General features: G+C 33.8%; 1 non-coding gene across 1 annotated transcript; it reads right to left on the bottom strand.

The window, feature by feature from the left end:
* Positions 1-15,918: 15,918 nt before the first annotated feature.
* LOC112998919 (small nucleolar RNA R71) lies at positions 15,919-16,025 on the bottom strand. Its single transcript, XR_003264098.1, has one exon. It is a non-coding gene; the product is annotated as a small nucleolar RNA R71 (small nucleolar RNA).
* Between the last annotated feature and the right edge of the window lie 3,172 nt (positions 16,026-19,197).

Genomic DNA, 19,197 nt, shown 5'->3' with positions numbered 1-19,197 from the left:
GTAATTTAATTCTGTGTGAATGTGTTCACTATGTGAGGATCACTTTGGGTACAAGTATTCCTAGGGAGATTAGTGCAATAACCTAGGTGATTAAGATAAGGTTTACTAGTTTTGGAAAAAAGTAACAATACCCATTTTTTGCAAATACTATCTCTTCTATTTTTGGTAGTTTTGCAAAAAAAAAAAACCCATTTGTGGTATAGATTTGCATGTTCAAAATGGTAGCCAAGGGAGTCATTCAAGTGTCACAAAGCCTTGACAATTTAAGCCTACACCATAGCTTATTGGTCTTTGCGAGGAAAAAATTCTATTGGAGCCTTCATCCCTTCATTTTGTACTAATTCCATCTTGAGGGAGTGGAGTTCAGCTGTGCTTTTCTTCCAAGCTTGTTCCTAGTGTTCTTTTGCCTTTGAGTCATCAAGTTTAGGTAAATGAGCTCCATTCTTCATCCTAGACTTGATTCTTCTTCATTCTCTTGTTCTAACTTCCCTAACAACTTAAAACTATCATTTTGTTTTACTCATGAAGGAAAACATTGAAAAACTCAACATTCTTCGTTCTCCTTCAATATTTCTTGAGCTCATCAAGAGGTAAGGGGGGTCTTGAACATGCTATTGCTTTGAAATTTTTGAGCATATTGTCATGTCTTGAATCTATGCGTTGAGCTATTTTCCTTGATTTTGATGCCAAAAATGAGTTCTTTGCATATTAAAATATAAAGTTAGCCTTAAATTTCACTTAAATCAAAGTTTCCTAGCAAAAGTGCAAACAAAACTAGTTTAAGGACTTTTAGCAAAATGAAAAATCTATCACGAATTTGGATTGAGTTACAGTAGTATGAACTATTTTTATTAAATTTTTTACCTTACAAATGAGTTTGTTAGGTTTGAAAATTTAGGGTAGCATATATGATTTGTGAAAATCTGACTCCCAAAACACCGAGAACGCTAAAAATAAGTTAGAGCAAAACTATGAAAAGCTAAGCAATAGTGATTTTAGATAGTAGATAACTTAATTTTGGAATCCTTGTCTTTATAAATTATCTGAGAAATATTTATTTTCTGGAACTACTGATTTATTTACTATTATATTGTTGAGATAAATGCGAGATCTGATTACTAATGCAGGTTCAGAAATTGTGATGATTCTTTGTTGATAAAATTACTTAAAGGTGTGCCTGCATTTTATTGTTAGTAGTATTGAATGATAAGATTGACAGAGTGTGAACTCCAACAATTATGCATGTGGCATGCAAATTTATTTCCTAATATATATATATATATATATATATATATATATATATATATATATATATATATATATATATATATATATATATATATATATATATATGTCTGCATATTGTTGTTTTTTATTTGTACGCGCTATGGTTTGGGTCCAGGGGTGTTCGACCCTCAACAAATTGTGTTGCTATGTTTGGTGGCTATAATTATAGTCATTATGTTGTCCAACTATTGGTGTGTGACAAATGGTTCTATCACTTAAGGGGGCGTGAGTGGTTCCCCGAGAGTAGTACATAGGCCTGAGCCTCGTCTCTCTTTCTTGTTTGCTTATTTGTATGTGTTCATTGATGTATGTGGAATAAGGATTGTGCATGCGATGCGGTGACAAGATTCAAGAGGACTGAACATAGAGTAAAAGAACTAGTGGTTTTATTTCCTTCTGTGAGAAGGTGAGGTTCATTGAGGAAGTGAATGATGGACAAAGATACAGTGAGGTGTAGTGGGTGGAGACGTTCGAAGAACCTAGGGGAACTCACAGGCCCCACTTTGCTACCTGGCATTTGGTGCACTCATTTGGCGCGGGTAACTCACAGGCCCCACTTTGCTACTCTTGACGGGATTCGAGACTATGCTTTTTGAGTTGGGAGATGAGGGGTCGGTGTATGATGTATCCGTATGTAGCGATTACTCCCGATGGTCTTCCACGTGATTTTGTAAGACCATCAAGACCTAGGAGGACTAATGGCAATGGTTGAGCCCTATTACGAATTAAGTGTGATAGTTACACGCTTAGGATGTGAGAGTGTTGTTTGTTTAGATAACCACATACAATGGTTACGTAGATTGTATGTTTTAAGTTTGTGTTACTATTGCTTGCTGTTTGTGGCATTCAAGGAGCAGATGACTTACCCCTACAACCAACAACTTTTAGGTATTGATGATGTCAAGTACATTGAGGCATCTGTAGGCTCAGTGTAGCTTACAAAGAGAGCAGGTATGGCCCTGCACCATAACACGAACAACATGTTACACCTGCTATACTTGAGTCCATGTAGTTCCAACTGATAGACCAGATACAACGTGCATCGAGTACACCCAATGGAGGTTATAGAGGACTGAGGTGACCATTCGGTCATGTCATTCGAGGGGATGGAGGAGTACCGAGAATTACTGAAGTTGTTGGAACCGACGTCTGAGGAGGAGAGAGACGATTCTTCCAAGGTCACATTTTAGTTAATTCTGTCCTTCTAGTGTGATAAGTGGTAATGTTCTAGTCCTTGTTTCTTTACTGCTTTGATGTATTTTGAGAGATTTTTTCTCCACCGACAAGTTTTATTTTATTTATGTATAGAAACTGAACTACTCTACATTTGCATTTATTTTAATTTGATGCAACTATTTAGTATTTTCTAACTGTCGCGTTTTCTTTTTAAAAAATAGTATAGGAAGATGTTTTTATTATTTATAAGTAACAGTTAAAAAAAAGTGACGCATAATTCTAAAATAAATTAAATTAAAGTGTTTTCAAGCAATATTTTCAGTTTAAAATTTGAGGTGTTACAGGATTCACATTAACCTCTAATAGGCCAAAACTGACATCTACTTATTTAAGCCCATATCATCTTATTTAGTAGTATAATAGGTTCACTTAATTTGACATCATAAAATAAAACCCACTAATGATAAATAGTTAATAAATTGTCTTATAATATTAACCCGCATTAATTATTCGAATAGAAAATTCTAACAATCTTCCACTTGGGTTACATATTGTAACAATTATATCACAATTCCTTAGGCACATATTCGTACACTATTTATCTTTAGACTTCCACCTTAACAACTTGGTTCATCTCATGTGTCAATAATGAAATCACTTTGATTTTCATCACTACAACAAATGTGACTAGACCACATTAATACCTTAATAACATAAGTCAATATGGATAAGCAACATAGAAATTACATGCAATGTGATCTCAATCATGTCAATTTCCAATTGGTTCAACGTAAGTCTTTAGCGAGATCAATATGAAGTCTTTAAGTGCAATTTAAATTGCATATAAATAAACAGGTTTAATAATAAAATTATAAAATATAATATTTATTTATGCAGGAAATCAAATACATGAAATCCAAATCCAAGCATAGAACATAAAGTAAGACTTCCATTAAAACACAAGGCAATAACTAAAATGACACCATATAAGCAACATGCTTGTGAAAATACCTTAATTGTCTTTTTTTGAATGTTTTATAAACATCTTTATTTTTTTGAATTCTTTCTTTAATAACCAAATACTTTATGTCAATAACCTTTGACCTGATTGAATTCTTATTGTTGTTGGAGTATAACACTATTGAGTTAATGGCCGCTTAATGTCTAAAACAACAGGAAAGCCAATGACCAAATTTAGCAGTCTTATCATATGGTTCGATACCTCAAAGCAAGATATTAACTCCACCATCATGGTGAAAGATATACCCAAATGTGGAGTCTCTACTATTTAGGCATCCCATAAAATCGGAGTCATAATACCTTATGATCTTTTTAAACATTTAGACTTCTGGTATTAAAGCAAGTAATTTCTTGTTCTCTTCAAGTAGTGTATTATGTGCTTTACTACTCTCTAGTGCCGCATACCATGATTAGTCACATATCTTCCTAGGACTCCAACTAAAAAGCCATATTAGGATGAAAACAAACTTAAGCATACATTAAACTCCCCAGAGCTAAAGCATACAAAATCATTTGCATCTATTCTTTTTCAAGATTACTAATGGGGTATTGTTTAAAACTAACTTATCTCCTTTAGCAATAATGTAGATTTTGGTTTACTATCTTTCATTTTGAATATATCTAAAACTATATTATGACTAGAAATATGTCATTGACATATAATACCGAAAAAACAAATTTCCTCCCACTTAACTTTTGGTATATGCAATCATCAACCAAATTTGCCTTAAAGCCATAAGAGGTAATAACTTGATGAAATTTGTAATACCATTGACAAGAAGCCTATTTAAAGTCTTAGATGTATTTATTTAGTTTGCACACCATAAAATTTAAATCACCATAATAAAGTTTTCTAGTTGCACCATATTATTTCATCATGCCATTTAGAAACATAGTCTTTACATATATCTAATGCAAATCAAAATGAGTTATTAGTGTCATTATAGTCTTAAAAGAGTCTTTTTATGAAACCAGAGAGAAAGTCTCTTTATAATCAATGTCTTCCTTTTACGTAAAGTCTTTGGGAACAAGACGAGCTCTATATATCTCAACACCCTTTGAATCCCTTTAAATTATAGATATCTATTTACAACTTATGGAGGTTCACACTTTCAAGTAACTTAACGATATTCCAAAAGTCATTGTCAACCATTGATTTTATCACATTATCAATAGCATTAATCCACTTTTAAGGGTTAGAACATTGTATGACTTGACTAAAGTTTATTTGATTTTCCTCATTCAACCTAATGTCATATTCATGTTCTTAAAGAAATGCATCATAATAGTTCAAAATTGTACTTCTCCTTTCTTTAGTGGATCTTCTAAATGACACTTCTTGAGGTTGTTGAGTTTGAACTATAGGTGGTGTTTGAGGAGGAATCCTAGTGTTGTCTTGTCCTTGAATGATCTGAGGAATTACATTGTTATTAATTACCAAATTTGTTTCTTGATCAATGGTAAGTACTAAAACTTTATTATTTTCAAATGAACAAGAATAACTGGATTTGTCAAAAATAGAAATATAAATTGAATTTCGTCTAACTGATGGGGCAAAATATGTCTAAACAAAATCCAAATAATAAGTCTTTAAAAGCAACCTAAAAGTTCCTATAACTTCAACTGCAACTTTATTGTCATTGTCCCATATAGATGATTCTTTGAGCAGCACTTGACAAATGACTCCATAAGCAACATTGCAAAAACATACTTATGTGAGTAATAACACCAAAATCTATCCACCAAATGCCATTGGGTACTGTTAGGACTTTTGGCAAGCGTACCAATTGTCATTGTAGGTTTCACATTTATAAAAGAGTTTGTCGCCATAGGGACTCGAGTTTACTTAATTCATTTGAATAAAAGGTTATCAGCTCAATAGTTATGCACAAATTTAATCAAATGTCATTGGTTTTGGTTTGATTACTAAAGACAACTTAAAGTAAAAGAATAGTAAAAATAACGGAACTATGGGAATAACTGAAATACAAAAATAATGGAAATAATAGAGATAATAGAATTCAGGGTGTTAGAAATACGTAAATTATGGAAACGACTTAAATTAATTCAAGAAAACATAGGATTGGTTTTCATCGTTCATACCCTTAGTATCCTAATAAGATTAACATCTATGAATCATTTTCCAATATTACTAATGCACACATTAAATTATCCCAAGTCGATCCCTCGCAATTGGACCTAAGAATATTTACTAAATATCAATCCCTCGCATATGCAGTAAATACCCCAGCATTACAATTATATTCTCGTGCTTTTGCAATCAAAACGTTATGCTTTTTTCCTAGCAACGTAACGTAAAGAGTAAAATCATTTGGTTCAAATTCTAAGATTACTTTCCAGTCTCACTTAAAATCCAATTTCATGACACTAGTCATCAAATAGAATCAAGCATTACGGGTAGAACGAAATTACCAATAATGAGTAGAAAAGATTCATAAGAGCCAAGAGGTGCTGAAAAATTCGTCTAGAGCTCACCTAGGTGAATTTGTGACTTATTGTTGAAGGCACCAATTCGCCCAGGCGAGTTGGTAGCTTATGGATGAAAAAATGTTATTGGCGATTGAATGTCTAAAATCTTAGTAAAATGACCATTTTGCCCCTCCTCTTGACTTTGTTTCTGAATCTAATAAACAACCATCAAAACCTACAAAATCATAGATGAATTTTTCATATTTAAACAAGAACATTAATAAATGTACAATATATATAAAACAACTAGATTTAAGGGTAGTTGATAAAAACTATTACAATCGAAAGATAAGTGCTAACAATTTAATCCCAAAAATAACTGAAATTTGGCACTTATCAGGTACAAAAATTAAATTAACTTTAGAACAAACAAAATGAGAAATTTACCCTTCTTCACACATCAAACAATGTACTTGGGACACTTTTACTTCATATATCCCACATTTTTGCAAAAGTAACAAGTAAATTCATTATCTTGCTCTCATGTTTCTACTCTAATTGAGAAAAAACTTTATGCAATATTCTCGACTATCTTCCTTTTCTTATCCAAAAAAAGGACCTAGTTTGATCCATTGTGATGATAAATAAAGCCTCATTAGTGTTTTTTGTAGTTAAAAATAAATTTGTCCAATGCCATCCAATTGAGAAAATTCTCTATTGACTCATTTTAAAATGACAAGTTTGAGAATCCAAAAAATATGTGTAGTAAAAAAAGAGTGGTAGCAGCTACTAATAATGAGAGAACAATAAATATACGATGCACAATTTATCTTTATGGTAAATTTGAAGACCTAAGCAAGATACCTAGCATATCCTTAATTCCCAAACTTTGGATTGAAAGGACTAATTACAAGTGGTACTCTCAATATGCAATGATCAAACTTTGGTGATAAGTCCTGTTAAACAATGGTTGCCTTTGGACATTCCATTGTTCACATGAAAAACCAATATGATGATTAATCCTGTTAAATAATGATTGTCTTTGGACATTTCATAATTCACAAGAAAAACCAATCATTATATTCGCTACACATTTACCATTGTAGGCATGTAATTATCCGGTCAATTATGTTTTTTTTTTTCCGAACACAATTCACATGAATAATTTCACGCAACATTTATGTAAATTTAATCAGATTAACCTAAACCACAAAGATTAATTTGACAACATGTTATTTCAATTGGTCTAACCAAAAATACCCGAAAATTTAATTAAAATTGAAAGTCTTAAATTTACATATTTTGCACATAAGTGTACAAAACCAAAAATTTTACGTGTAGATTATTGTTTAACAAATATATAATTTCTAAACCATTCCCGAGTGAGAAAAAAGTATTTCAAAAATAATTTTCAATTTGAAATTCTAATGGCTTTAATAGTTGATTAAAAAAATAGTAGAATAAAATATAATCATAATAATTTTCAAACCACCAGCACCTATAAATACCGCGATATATACTAGTATTATATATTAATATTGTATCCAAATCAGCATTACGTATATTGACCTTGCATCATATATAAGTCATTGATATTTGATACTTAGATCTTTATTTCCAATATAAAAAAAAACTGTCAAACCTTTTTTGTTTTACGAGAACCTTCATGGTAATGTGCAGAGAATTTTAAATTACCCGAAAAAGAACCTAACTTTATCCCAAAAAAATATACAAAAATCATTCCTTATATATAAATGTCCTTTGAGATGTGCTTCTTAATCAAATGCTTTGAAAAGCCTTTTATCAATGTTTAATCCATATAAAATAGAACTTTCAAAAGGCACCGATATAAGGAATTTTTACCCGATATTCCTTGGCTTTTGTAATTTGAAATATGCATTTACTGGACCAACAAATTCGGATATTCAAATAAAAAAAAATTCACCTAATAGCAACTTAAAAAAAAAAAACTTAAGCCAACGTTAACAATTAAACATATATACGATTTATATATTCTTTCATAGAGTTAACGGTGAAACCAAAAAAAAAAGAACCAAGAAAATTCTATCCCACCATAAGCAAACAGGAACTTAATCCTAATAATCAAACAACAACAAGAACTTACTTTGATACTACTTGTTAATATCTTTAATATTTTAATCTTATTTTTTATAGGGAAGCCAAGTTTATAATTTATAACAATTCACCAAAAGTCTTAGGATCTAGAACATATTTGATTACTAAGTATTAGATAAAATACCTGGATCCATAGTTAGTTTCTAATCTAAGCATTATTCAACAATTATTACAAGATCTTTGCGGCTATCCATCACGATCACAAATAATGACATTATAGTTCTTTCTCAACCGAAACCTTTTTATTCCTGAATGGGACCTTTGTCACTCTTTAAATGGAGAGAAAAGAAATTACGTGTGACGGCTTAGCATATTGGATATCATAACCTTCTTATAGCATGTTAACCTAATAGGGTTTCCATTATCCTCTAATGGATCAACACTAATATTTGTTCATTTAAGTCTATATTGTCTTATTTAGTACTCTAACGGACTCACTTAATTCGTCCACATAAAATAAAATTCAGTAATGATAAATAACTAATAAATTGTATTATAATATTAGCCCATGTGAATGTATGTATACATGATTTTGATTATGTCAAAAGAAGAATCAAACAAAGTTGCTTCAAAGCATAAGCATGGCTTCAAGATTAATACAAGATTGCTTCAACAAACAAAGCCTTGCTTCAAGATTAACTCAAAGATCAAATCTTGCCTTAAAACAAAGTGCTTTCAAGACATGCAAGGCTTTGATAATCGATTACTAGGTAGTGTAATGGATTACTAGAAGATAGGGTTGAGAAATAGTTGTTGAAAAGGGCTTTTGAATTTGAATTTTTAACAAGTAATCGATTACCATATGTCTATAATCGATTACCAGTAACGAAACTCTTGAAATTCAAATTCAAAAGTCATGACCCTTCAAATTATAATTGTGTAATCGATTACACAAACATTGTAATCGATTACCAGTGGAGAGTTTTCAGAAAATCTGCCAACAGTCACATCTTTTCATTGAATTTGTGAATGGCCATCAAAGGCCTATAAATAGGTGACTTGGGCACGAATTTTAGGAGAGAGTTTTGCTTAATCAATATGTTTTATCCTCTCAAAAGGACATGAAAGATTCCAAGAGAACTTCATGGCCATATGCTCTCTCAAAAGAAACTATTGGACAAACACTTGCAAATCCATTAAGAGTTTCTCCATGGACTTCAATTGTAATATCCTTCTCTTCAAGAGAGAATTCTTCTTTCTTTCTTCTCATTCTATGAAATTGATTAAGGGACCGAGGGTCTCTTGACTTGTAAGGATTCTTGAACATAAGGGATGGGTTGTCCATGTGTGGTTCAGAAGTTGTAAAGGATTTTACAAAGATAACGGAAAACTCAAGTGGGTTGCTTGAGTACTGGACGTAGGCACGAAATTTTCCAAACCAGTATTAAACTATGTTTGCATTCTCTCTTCCCTTATCTTATTTATTTTGTTGCAATCAATTGTGTCTTGCATGTTTAAAGAACATTATTAAATTGATTGCTGCTTCTTCTGCATTCTGAGCCTATCCCTCTTAAGTTATTGAGGCCACAAGGTCCAACAAGTGGTATCAGAGCAGGATTCTTGTATAAAGTTTAAAAACTTCAAGAATAGATATGGCCTCTTATGTTCAGTGGTGAGGGTTATCATTATTGGAAAACCCGAATGCAGATCTTTAAAGAAGCCATAGATTTAAAGATATGGGAAGCCATTGAATTTGATTCGTTTATTCCTACAATGGTAGAAAGAAATGCAACTACATAAAAAAACTAGTGAAGAAAGAAGATGATGATGAAAGAAGAAAGAAGAAGATTCCTCCTTAGCCTTAAAATGTTGAATGCGATCAATCTGGGCACATGAGATTCAATTGTCCTGTTTTCAAAAGAAGAATGAAAAATCTGACAAGAGGAATTTCAAAGAGAATGAAGAAAAGAAAGGATACATCACTTGGGAAGATAATGCCATAAATTCTTCAAGTGATTTAGAGAATAAAATCATAAGTCTGGGTATCATGATGAAAGAGTATGAAAACGGAGAAGAGCAAAGTCGATACATTGATAGCAATTTCTCCATAAACACATGGCATGCATAAAAGATTATTCATATTTCACCCCAAGATAAGTGGATATGTGATTTATGAAGACAACAAACAAAGGACACATGTCTCCCCAAGAAAAGTGAATCTCAAGAAAAGTGAATATGTGATTTATGGAGACAACAAAGGCCACTTGATCAATAAGCCCAACAAGTGATATCGAATGATACCAACACGTCACTTGTCTTTGATTGATTACTTTTGGTGATTGTTTTCTACTTGAGTTTAGATTGTCCTTGATGATTGTGATTGAATTTGATTAATTGTGTTTGATTGATGTGTTTGTTTTTGCTTGTTTGATATTCAATTTTTGTTAGTTTGATTGATTGATTATATTTTATAATTGATTTATTGTGGTTGTTGATTGTTTTTTTTATTGAGTTTTGATTGTCTTTAATAATTGTTTTTTATTGTGTTTTGTTAATTGTTTTTTTATTGTATATTTGATTGATTGTGTTTGATTGTGTTTTTGGTTGATGTGTTACTGTACTTGCTTTTGCTTGATTAATATTGAATGATTGTTTTAATGTCTTTTGGTATCACTTGATTCTCATACATTGTAACAAGTGGTAACATTTTTCTCCTCTCTATTCATGATTTATTTTTGATGTTGACAAAGGGGGAGAGAAAGATAAAAGATAAAATAGTAAGAAAAATTATCTATTCTTTATGAAACAACTTTTTATATATGAAAAATATGAAATTTTCAACTGTCTCATATAAGCAAACATTGCAAAACCAAGGGGGAGTAAACTATATACAAATAGATTTTTTTGTTGTTGTTGCTCCTAACCTACAGGTGATTGTCATCATCAAAAAGGGGGAGAATGTAAATCATGAAGATTTTGATGATGTCAAGAAGAATTTGCTTGAGAAAGGGGGAGAATGTAAATCATGCAAGCTTTGATGGTGTCGAGAAGAAATTACATGTTTCTCATCATCAAAAAAGGAGAGAATGTGAATGTATGCATACATGATTTTGATAAGCATGGCTTCAAGATTAATACAAGATTGCTTCAAACGATAAGCATGGCTTCAAGATTAATACAAGATTGATTGCTTCAAACGATAAGCATGGCTTCAAGATTAATACAAGATTGCTTCAACAAATAAAGCCTTGCTTCAAGATTAACTCAAATATCAAGCCTTGCCTTAAAACAAAGTGCTTTCAAGACATGCAAGGCTTTGATAATCGATTACCTGGCAGTGTAATCGATTACCAGAAGATAGGGTTGAAAAATAGCTGTTGAAAAGGGTTTTTGAATTTGAATTTTCAACATGTAACCGATTACCATATGTCTGTAATCGATTACCAGCAACGAAACTCCTGAAATTCAAATTCAAAAGTCATGACCCTTCAAATTATAACTGTGTAATCGATTACACAAACATTGTAATCGATTACCGGTGGAGAGTATTCAGAAAATCTGCCAACAATCATATATTTTCATTGGATTTGTGAATGGCCCATCAAAGGCCTATAAATAGGTGACTTGGGCACGAATTTTAAGAGAGAGTTTTGCTTGATCAAAATGTTTTATCCTCTCAAAAGGAAATGAGAGATTCCAAGAGAACTTCATTGCCATATGCTCTCTCAAATGAAACTCTTGGGCAAACACTTGCAAATCCATTAAGAGTTTCTCCATGGACTTCAATTGTAATATCCTTCTCGTCAAGAGAGAATTCTTCTTTCTTTCTTCTCATTCAATGGGAATGATTAAGGAACCGAGGGTCTCTTGTGTTATAAGGATTCTTGAACACAAGGGATGGGTTGTCCCTGTGTGGTTAAGAAGTTGTAAGGGATTTTACAAAGATAGTGGAAATCTCAAGTGGGTTGCTTGAGTACTGGATGTAGGCATGGAATTTTCCGAACCAGTATAAAACTATGTTTGCATTCTCTCTTCCCTTATCTTATTTATTTTGTTGCAATCAATTGTGTCTTGCATGTTTAAAGAACATTATTAAATTTATTGTTGCTTCTTCTGCATTCTGAGCCTATCCCTCTTAAGTTATTGAGGCCACAAGGTCCAACAAGTGGTATCAGAGCAAGATTCTTGTATAAAGTTTAAAAACTTCAAGAATAGATATGGCCTCTTATGTTCAGTGGCGAGGGTTATCATTATTGGAAAACCCAAATGCAGATCTTTGAAGAAGCCATTGATTTAAAGATATGGGAATCCATTGAATTTGATTCGTTTATTCCTACAATGGTTGAAAGAAATGCAACTACATAAAAAAACTAGTGAAGAAAGAAGATGATGATGAAAGAAGAAAGAAGAAGATTCCTCCTTAGCCCTAAAATGTTGAATGCAATCAATCTGGGCACATGAGATTCAATTGTCCTGTTTTCAAAAGAAGAATGAAAAATCTGACAAGAGGAATTTCAAAGAGAAGGAAGAAAAGAAAGGATACATCACTTGGGAAGATAATGTCATAAATTCTTCAAGTGATTCAGAGAATAAAATCATAAGTTTGGGTATCATGATGAAAGAGTATGAAAACGGAGAAGAGAAAAGTCGATACATTGATAGCAATTTCTCCACAAACACATGGCATGCATCAAAGTTTATTCATATTTCTCCCCAAGATAAGTGGATATGTGATTTATGAAGACAACAAATAAAGGACACATGTCTCCCCAAGAAAAGTGAATCTCAAGAAAAGTGAATATGTGATTTATGGAGACAACAAAGGTCACTTGATCAACAAGCCCAACAAATGATATCGAATGATACCAACACGTCACTTGTCTTTGATTGATTACTTTTGATGATTGTTTTCTACTTGAGTTTAGATTGTCCTTGATGATTGTGATTGAATTTGATTAATTGTGTTTGATTGATGTGTTTGTTTTTGCTTGTTTGATTTTCAGTGTTTGTTAGTTTGATTGATTGATTATATTTTATAATTGATTAATTGTGGTTGTTAATTGTTTTTGATTGAGTTTTGATTGTCTTTGATAATTTTTTTTGATTGTGTTTTGTTGATTGTTTTTTATTGTATATTTGATTGATTGCGTTTGATTGTCTTTTTGATTGATGTGTTACTGTACTTGTTTTTGCTTGATTAATATTGAATGATTGTTTTAAAGCCTTTCGGTATCACTTGATTCTCATACATTACAACAAGTAGTAACCTTTTTCTCCTCTCAATTCATGATTTTTTTTATGTTGACAAAGGGGGAGAGAAAGATAAAAGATAAAATAGTAAGAAAAATTATCTATTCTTTATGAGACAACTTTTTATATATGAAAAATATAAAATCTTCAACTGTCTCATTGATGTGTCATTATTTTCTCCTATTTCTTAACCTTTTTGTCACCAATTTAATTTCAGATTAACAATAATTGTCAAATTTATTATGCAGTTTTATCAATTGGGCCCACTTGACTAATTTGGTGTTTTTAATTCAATTTCAGGATAATTATAAGCAATTGGGCTGAGCCAAATTGGACTTGAAGATAGCAGACAATTTTATTAGATTTCGTCTAATTTCATTTTATTGTGTTCAGTTTTTATTTCGTTTTAGGCCGAAATAATGTAATTAGGCCCAGTGACTTTGAGTGACCCTTATAAATAGCACAACCTTGGGATTCGTGGGGGACTATTCTATTATATACTATTCTATTATTCAGGAGAGAATACCTAAGCTAAGTGCATGGAGTTTTAGGGTTTTACGGTTTTAGCTTTGTATTACTGTTCACATGAATGCATTTTTCCATTTTCTGCTTCTAATTGCAATTTCGTTTTTGTTCCTTCTTCTGCCTTTAGCTTCATTTATGTTTTCTGCCTTTAGCTTCATTTACGTTTTCTGCTTTCGTTGAATTTATGGAAGGCTAAATTTCTAGTGTTGTTTCCTTCTGAGGATAAAGCATAACTCTCTTTGAGGTTCTATTTTTAATGTTGCTCTCTTATCGGTTTTTCCTTCACCAATTAACCCATATTCGTTGCTGTTAATCTATGCACGCTTCGTGTTCGATTAATTGCCTTTTTGCTTAAGTTATGTTCGTGCTTAATGAACGAGGGATTAATTGGTGTATGTGTTGCTTAATCACATATTGATAACCCTAAGTTGATTTTCGCTTAGTAAATTAAATTAGGGTTGGACTAAGCGGTTAACTGTTAGGGATGAAATCCTCATAACCTGGGATAAGAGAATGACTTCTGAATCAAGAGGATACAACACGTTTTTAATACTGTTAATTTTCTATTTCAGTCTGCTTGTTCTTTAATTCACAAAATAAACAACCCCCCAATTGTTACTGTTGTTGTTATAACGAAGCATATTATGAACATTTGGTTAGTCATTGCTCGTTGGGAAACGACCTAGGATCACCTCCTAGTTACTGCATTCTAATGTTTATTTGATTCGGGTATGGCCTCGATCACTCATATAAGCAAACATTGCAAAACAAAGGGGGAGATGCAAATAGATATTTTTTTTTGTTGTTGTTGCTCCTAACCTACAGGTGTTCGTGTTGTGTTAGTGCGTTGTTTTGTTTTGCAATTTAGTAGTACCCCTTGTGCAACGCTTCCCTATTTTAGTTTTATGTTTGTTTTGCTGTGAATGGTGCTAAGTGAGGGAATTAGAGACTGATTTTGTGTTACTGTTCACACAGCATGACATTAGTGACTGAATTAGTGACTGTTGTTGACAATTTAATTGGCGATTTTTGTTTTGATAGTTAAGGTTGTTATTTTTGGCTGAATTTTTGTGTGGCAGGTTCTTTTGACTCATATTTTGTGTGAAAAATACCAGGAACACTTGTTGTGGCTGGATTTGAGAGATTAAAAAAAATTGAGAACTTGTGTTTAGCAAAACTTCAAACGGCCATAACTTTTGCTCCGGGTATCAGAATGACTATTATTATATATGTATTTGGGGTAGAAAAAAATTTCCCATATTGTGGAAACCCAGAAAAGCTTGGTTGAGGTCTCTAACTAGCCAAAATCTCCTGTTTACTAGCTTTTATTTTTTTTATTTTTCAAGTTTTATTATTCTATTTTTCTAGACTTTCCTTAGGCAGTTTCCATACTTAGACTTTGAATTTTTGTCTGAAAATTTTTGTGCTATCTTTTCAGGATTTTAGGGTGTTGCTCACAAAATTTTAGCTTATTTGGATATCGTTTGAGTATAGCTGTAGTTTTAACCCATCTCTTTTGCCTTGTTTGAGTAGCCCATGAACTGCTGCATATAGTGCATGACTAGAGGCAATCCAGGTGACTTACAACCCTTTGATCATGAAATAGATAGAACATTTCATAGATTAGCTAGGCATAGTGTGCATCTTGATTACCCTGAACATTTTGTACCTTTTGAGCATCCTGATCATTATGTTATTGGTGAGTCTGAGCATTTTGTGGTTGGTAATTTTGAACATCTTGATTTTGAGCATTCTGATTTTGAACATTCTGAAAATATGGCTCAACCTCCATCTCATGAGAGGACTCTAAGGGAAATGGCTGCACGTGATTTCACGTATGAAAGTTTGTGCATTCAATACCCTGGCGAGGATGTCCCATATGTTCTTAAAACTGGACTGATCCACTTGTTGCCCAAGTTTCATGGTCTTACAGGTGAAGACCCTCATAAGCATCTGAAAGAATTCCATATTGTCTGCTCCACCATGAAACCTCCAAATGTCCAAGAAGATCAGATCTTTCTAAAGGCATTTCCTCATTCTTTGGAGGGAGTGGCAAAAGATTGGCTATACTACCATGCTCCAAGGTCCATTACGAGTTGGGATGACCTAAAGAGAGTGTTCTTAGAAAATTTTTTCCCTGCTTCTAGGACCACTGCCATCAGAAAGGATATTTCAGGCATCAAGCAACTCAGTGGAGAAAGTCTATATGAATACTGGGAAAGATTCAAAAAATTATATGCCAATTGCCCTCACCACCAGATTTCTGAGCAACTTCTTCTCCAATATTTTTATGAAGGACTTAGTAACATGGAGAGAAGTATGATTGATGCTGCCAGTGGTGGAGCCCTTGGAGACATGACCCCTGCTGAAGCCAGGAATTTAATTGAGAAGATGACTTCCAACTCCCAACAATTTAGTGTCAGAAATGATGTTATTGTCATTAGAGAAGTGCATGAGGTAGCCACGAATTCATCTTCATCATCTGAAACTAAGAAGCTTGAGGGAAAACTAGATGCTTTGGTTAACCTGGTAACCCAGCTGGCCTTGAATCAAAAATCTGTACCTATCACGAGAGTCTGTGGTTTATGCTCCTCTACCGACCACCATATAGACCTTTGCCCTTCTATGCAACAATCTGGAGCAATTAAGCAGCCTGAAGCTTATGCTACAAACATTTACAATAGACCTCCTCAACCTCAGCTGCAAAATCAACCACAGCAGAACAATTATGACCTCTCCAGCAACAGATACAATCCCGGATGGAGGAATCACCCAAATTTCAGATGGTCTAGCCCTCAACAACAACAACAGCCTGCTCTTTCCTTCCAAAATGTTGCTGGTCCAAGTAGGCCATACGTTCCTCCTCCAATGCAACAACAACAACCACAGTAGCAACAACAATAGAGACAACAATCAACTGAGACCCTTCTCAACCTTCCTTAGAGGAGTTAGTAAGGCAAATGACAATACAGAATATGCAGTTTTAGCAAGAGACAAGAGCCTTCATTCAGAGTTTGACCAATCAGATGGGGCAGATGGCAACTCAATTGAACCAAGCTCAGTCCCAAAACTCTGACAAACTGCCTTCTCAAGCTGTGCAGAATCTGAGAAATGTGAGTGCCATCACTTTGAGGTCTGGTAAGCAAACTGAAGTGCATATCCCAGTAGTAGAACCTACACCTGAAAGAGAGAATAAGATAGATGCACAAAAGAGACAGCCTCCTAACCATGCAGGACCTTCTTCTAGCAATTATGATGTACGACAGCCTCCTATTCCTCTTCCATTTCCACCTAGAGCAATTCCTAACAAAAAGATGGAAGAGGTAGATAAGGAGATCTTAGAGACTTTCAGAAAGGTAGAAGTGAATATACCTCTGCTGGATGCCCTCAAACAGATTCCAAGATATGCCAAGTTCTTAAAAGAGTTGTGCACCCACAAGAGGAAGCTTAAGGAAAATGAAAGAATTAGCATGGGCAGAAACGTGTCTACATTGATAGGTAAATCTGTTCCTCATATTCCTCAGAAATGTAAAGACCCAGGTACTTTCTGTGTACCTTGCGTTATTGGGAACAACAATTTTAAGAATGCCATGCTAGACTTAGGAGCATCAGTGAGTGCCATGCCTTTGTCTATTTTCAATTCTCTATCTCTTGGACCTTTGCAATCTACAGATGTCATAATTCATTTGGCAAATAGAAATGTTGCTTACCCTACAGCTTTCATAGAGGATGTACTGGTGAGGGTTGGTGAACTTATTTTCCCTGTTGATTTTTATGTTCTTGATATGGAAGAAGGATTCTCCCATGGTTCAGTTCCAATTATTTTAGGCAGGCCATTTATGAAAACAACCCAAACCAAAATAGATGTTTATGCAGGCACATTGTCTATGGAATTTGGTGATATTGTTGTTCATTTTAACATTCTTGATGCCATGAAACATCCATCTGAAGATAATTCTATTTTCCGTGCTGAGATACTTGATCAATTTGTTAATGAATATATGTTTGATGTTCTTTCTATGCATGGTAACAAACATCCATTTGAGTCTGATCTACATAATTGTCATCTTTCATGCATTGAATCTGAGGTTGAATTGGATCCTGAATCTGATCTTTATGCTGACAGTAATGTTGAATTTGAGCCTGGTTCTGATTTGTTGGGTGTTGTACCTTTTGATGTTGATTTTGTAGAATCAGAATGCACTAACCCTGTTGTAGGAAATACACATGCTTCTGATTTGCTTTATGAGATGCAGGTTGAAGAATCTTCCTTTTCTCCTCCCACTATTCAGCCATCACCCACACCAGAGCTTAAGCCCTAACCAGAAAACCTCAAGTATGCTTATTTAGAAGAAAATGAAAAATTTCTAGTAATCATCTCTGCTTTCCTTACTGCTGAGCAAGAGGACAAGTTGCTGCTAGTGCTCAAGAAGCACAAGAAAGCCATTGGATGGACTTTAGCAGACATTCCTGGTATTAGCCCCTCTACCTGCATGCATAGAATAATTTTAGAGGATGGAGTTAAGCCAGTGAGGCAACCACAACGGCGACTCAACCCCATCATTCTAGGCGTGGTAAAAAAGGAAGTGACCAAGCTCTTACAAGCCGGAATCATTTACCCCAATTCTGACAGCCAGTGGGTGAGTCCAGTACAAATGGTTCCTAAGAAGACAGGCCTCACAGTAATAAAAAATGAGAGGGATGAGCTTATCCCCACATGAGTGCAGAACAGCTGGAGAGTCTGCAATGACTATAGGAGGTTGAACCAGGCAACTAGGAAGGATCATTTTCCCCTGCCATTCATTGATCAAATACTTGAGCGCTTGACAGGTAAGTCCCATTATTGCTTCCTTGATGGTTTTTCTGGGTATTTGCAAATTCATATTGCTCCTGAAGATCAAGAAAAGATCACATTCACCTGTCCCTTTGGTACTTTTGCCTATAGGAGGATGCCCTTTGGCCTATGCAACGCCCCTGGTACTTTCCAACGGTGTATGCTTAGCATTTTCAATGATTTTCTAGAGAGTTGCATAGAGGTGTTTATGGATGATTTTACCGTTATGGATCCTCTTTTGATGCATGTTTGAATAGTCTGGATAGAGTTCTTAACAGATGCATTGAAACTAACCTTGTGCTGAATTTTGAAAAATGTCACTTCATGGTAGAACAAGGTATAGTTTTAGGGCATATCATTTCAAATAAAGGCATAGAGGTAGACCCTGCAAAAATAGTTGTTATTTCACAATTGCCTTACCCCTCTTGCGTGCGAGAGGTTCGTACTTTTCTTGGTCATGTAAGGTTTTATAGACTTTTTATCAGGGATTTTAGCAAGGTGGCCCTTCCACTTTCCAATCTGTTGCAAAAGGAGGTGGAGTTCGATTTTGATGACAGGTGTGAAGAGGCCTTTGATCGCCTCAAGCGTGCGTTGACTAC

Source organism: Glycine max, chromosome 13 (genome assembly GCF_000004515.6).
Source record: "Glycine max cultivar Williams 82 chromosome 13, Glycine_max_v4.0, whole genome shotgun sequence".
Lineage (NCBI taxonomy): Eukaryota > Viridiplantae > Streptophyta > Magnoliopsida > Fabales > Fabaceae > Glycine > Glycine max.
Note: the sequence above shows the minus strand (reverse complement) of the source record. Positions and strands in the feature narration are given on the sequence as shown.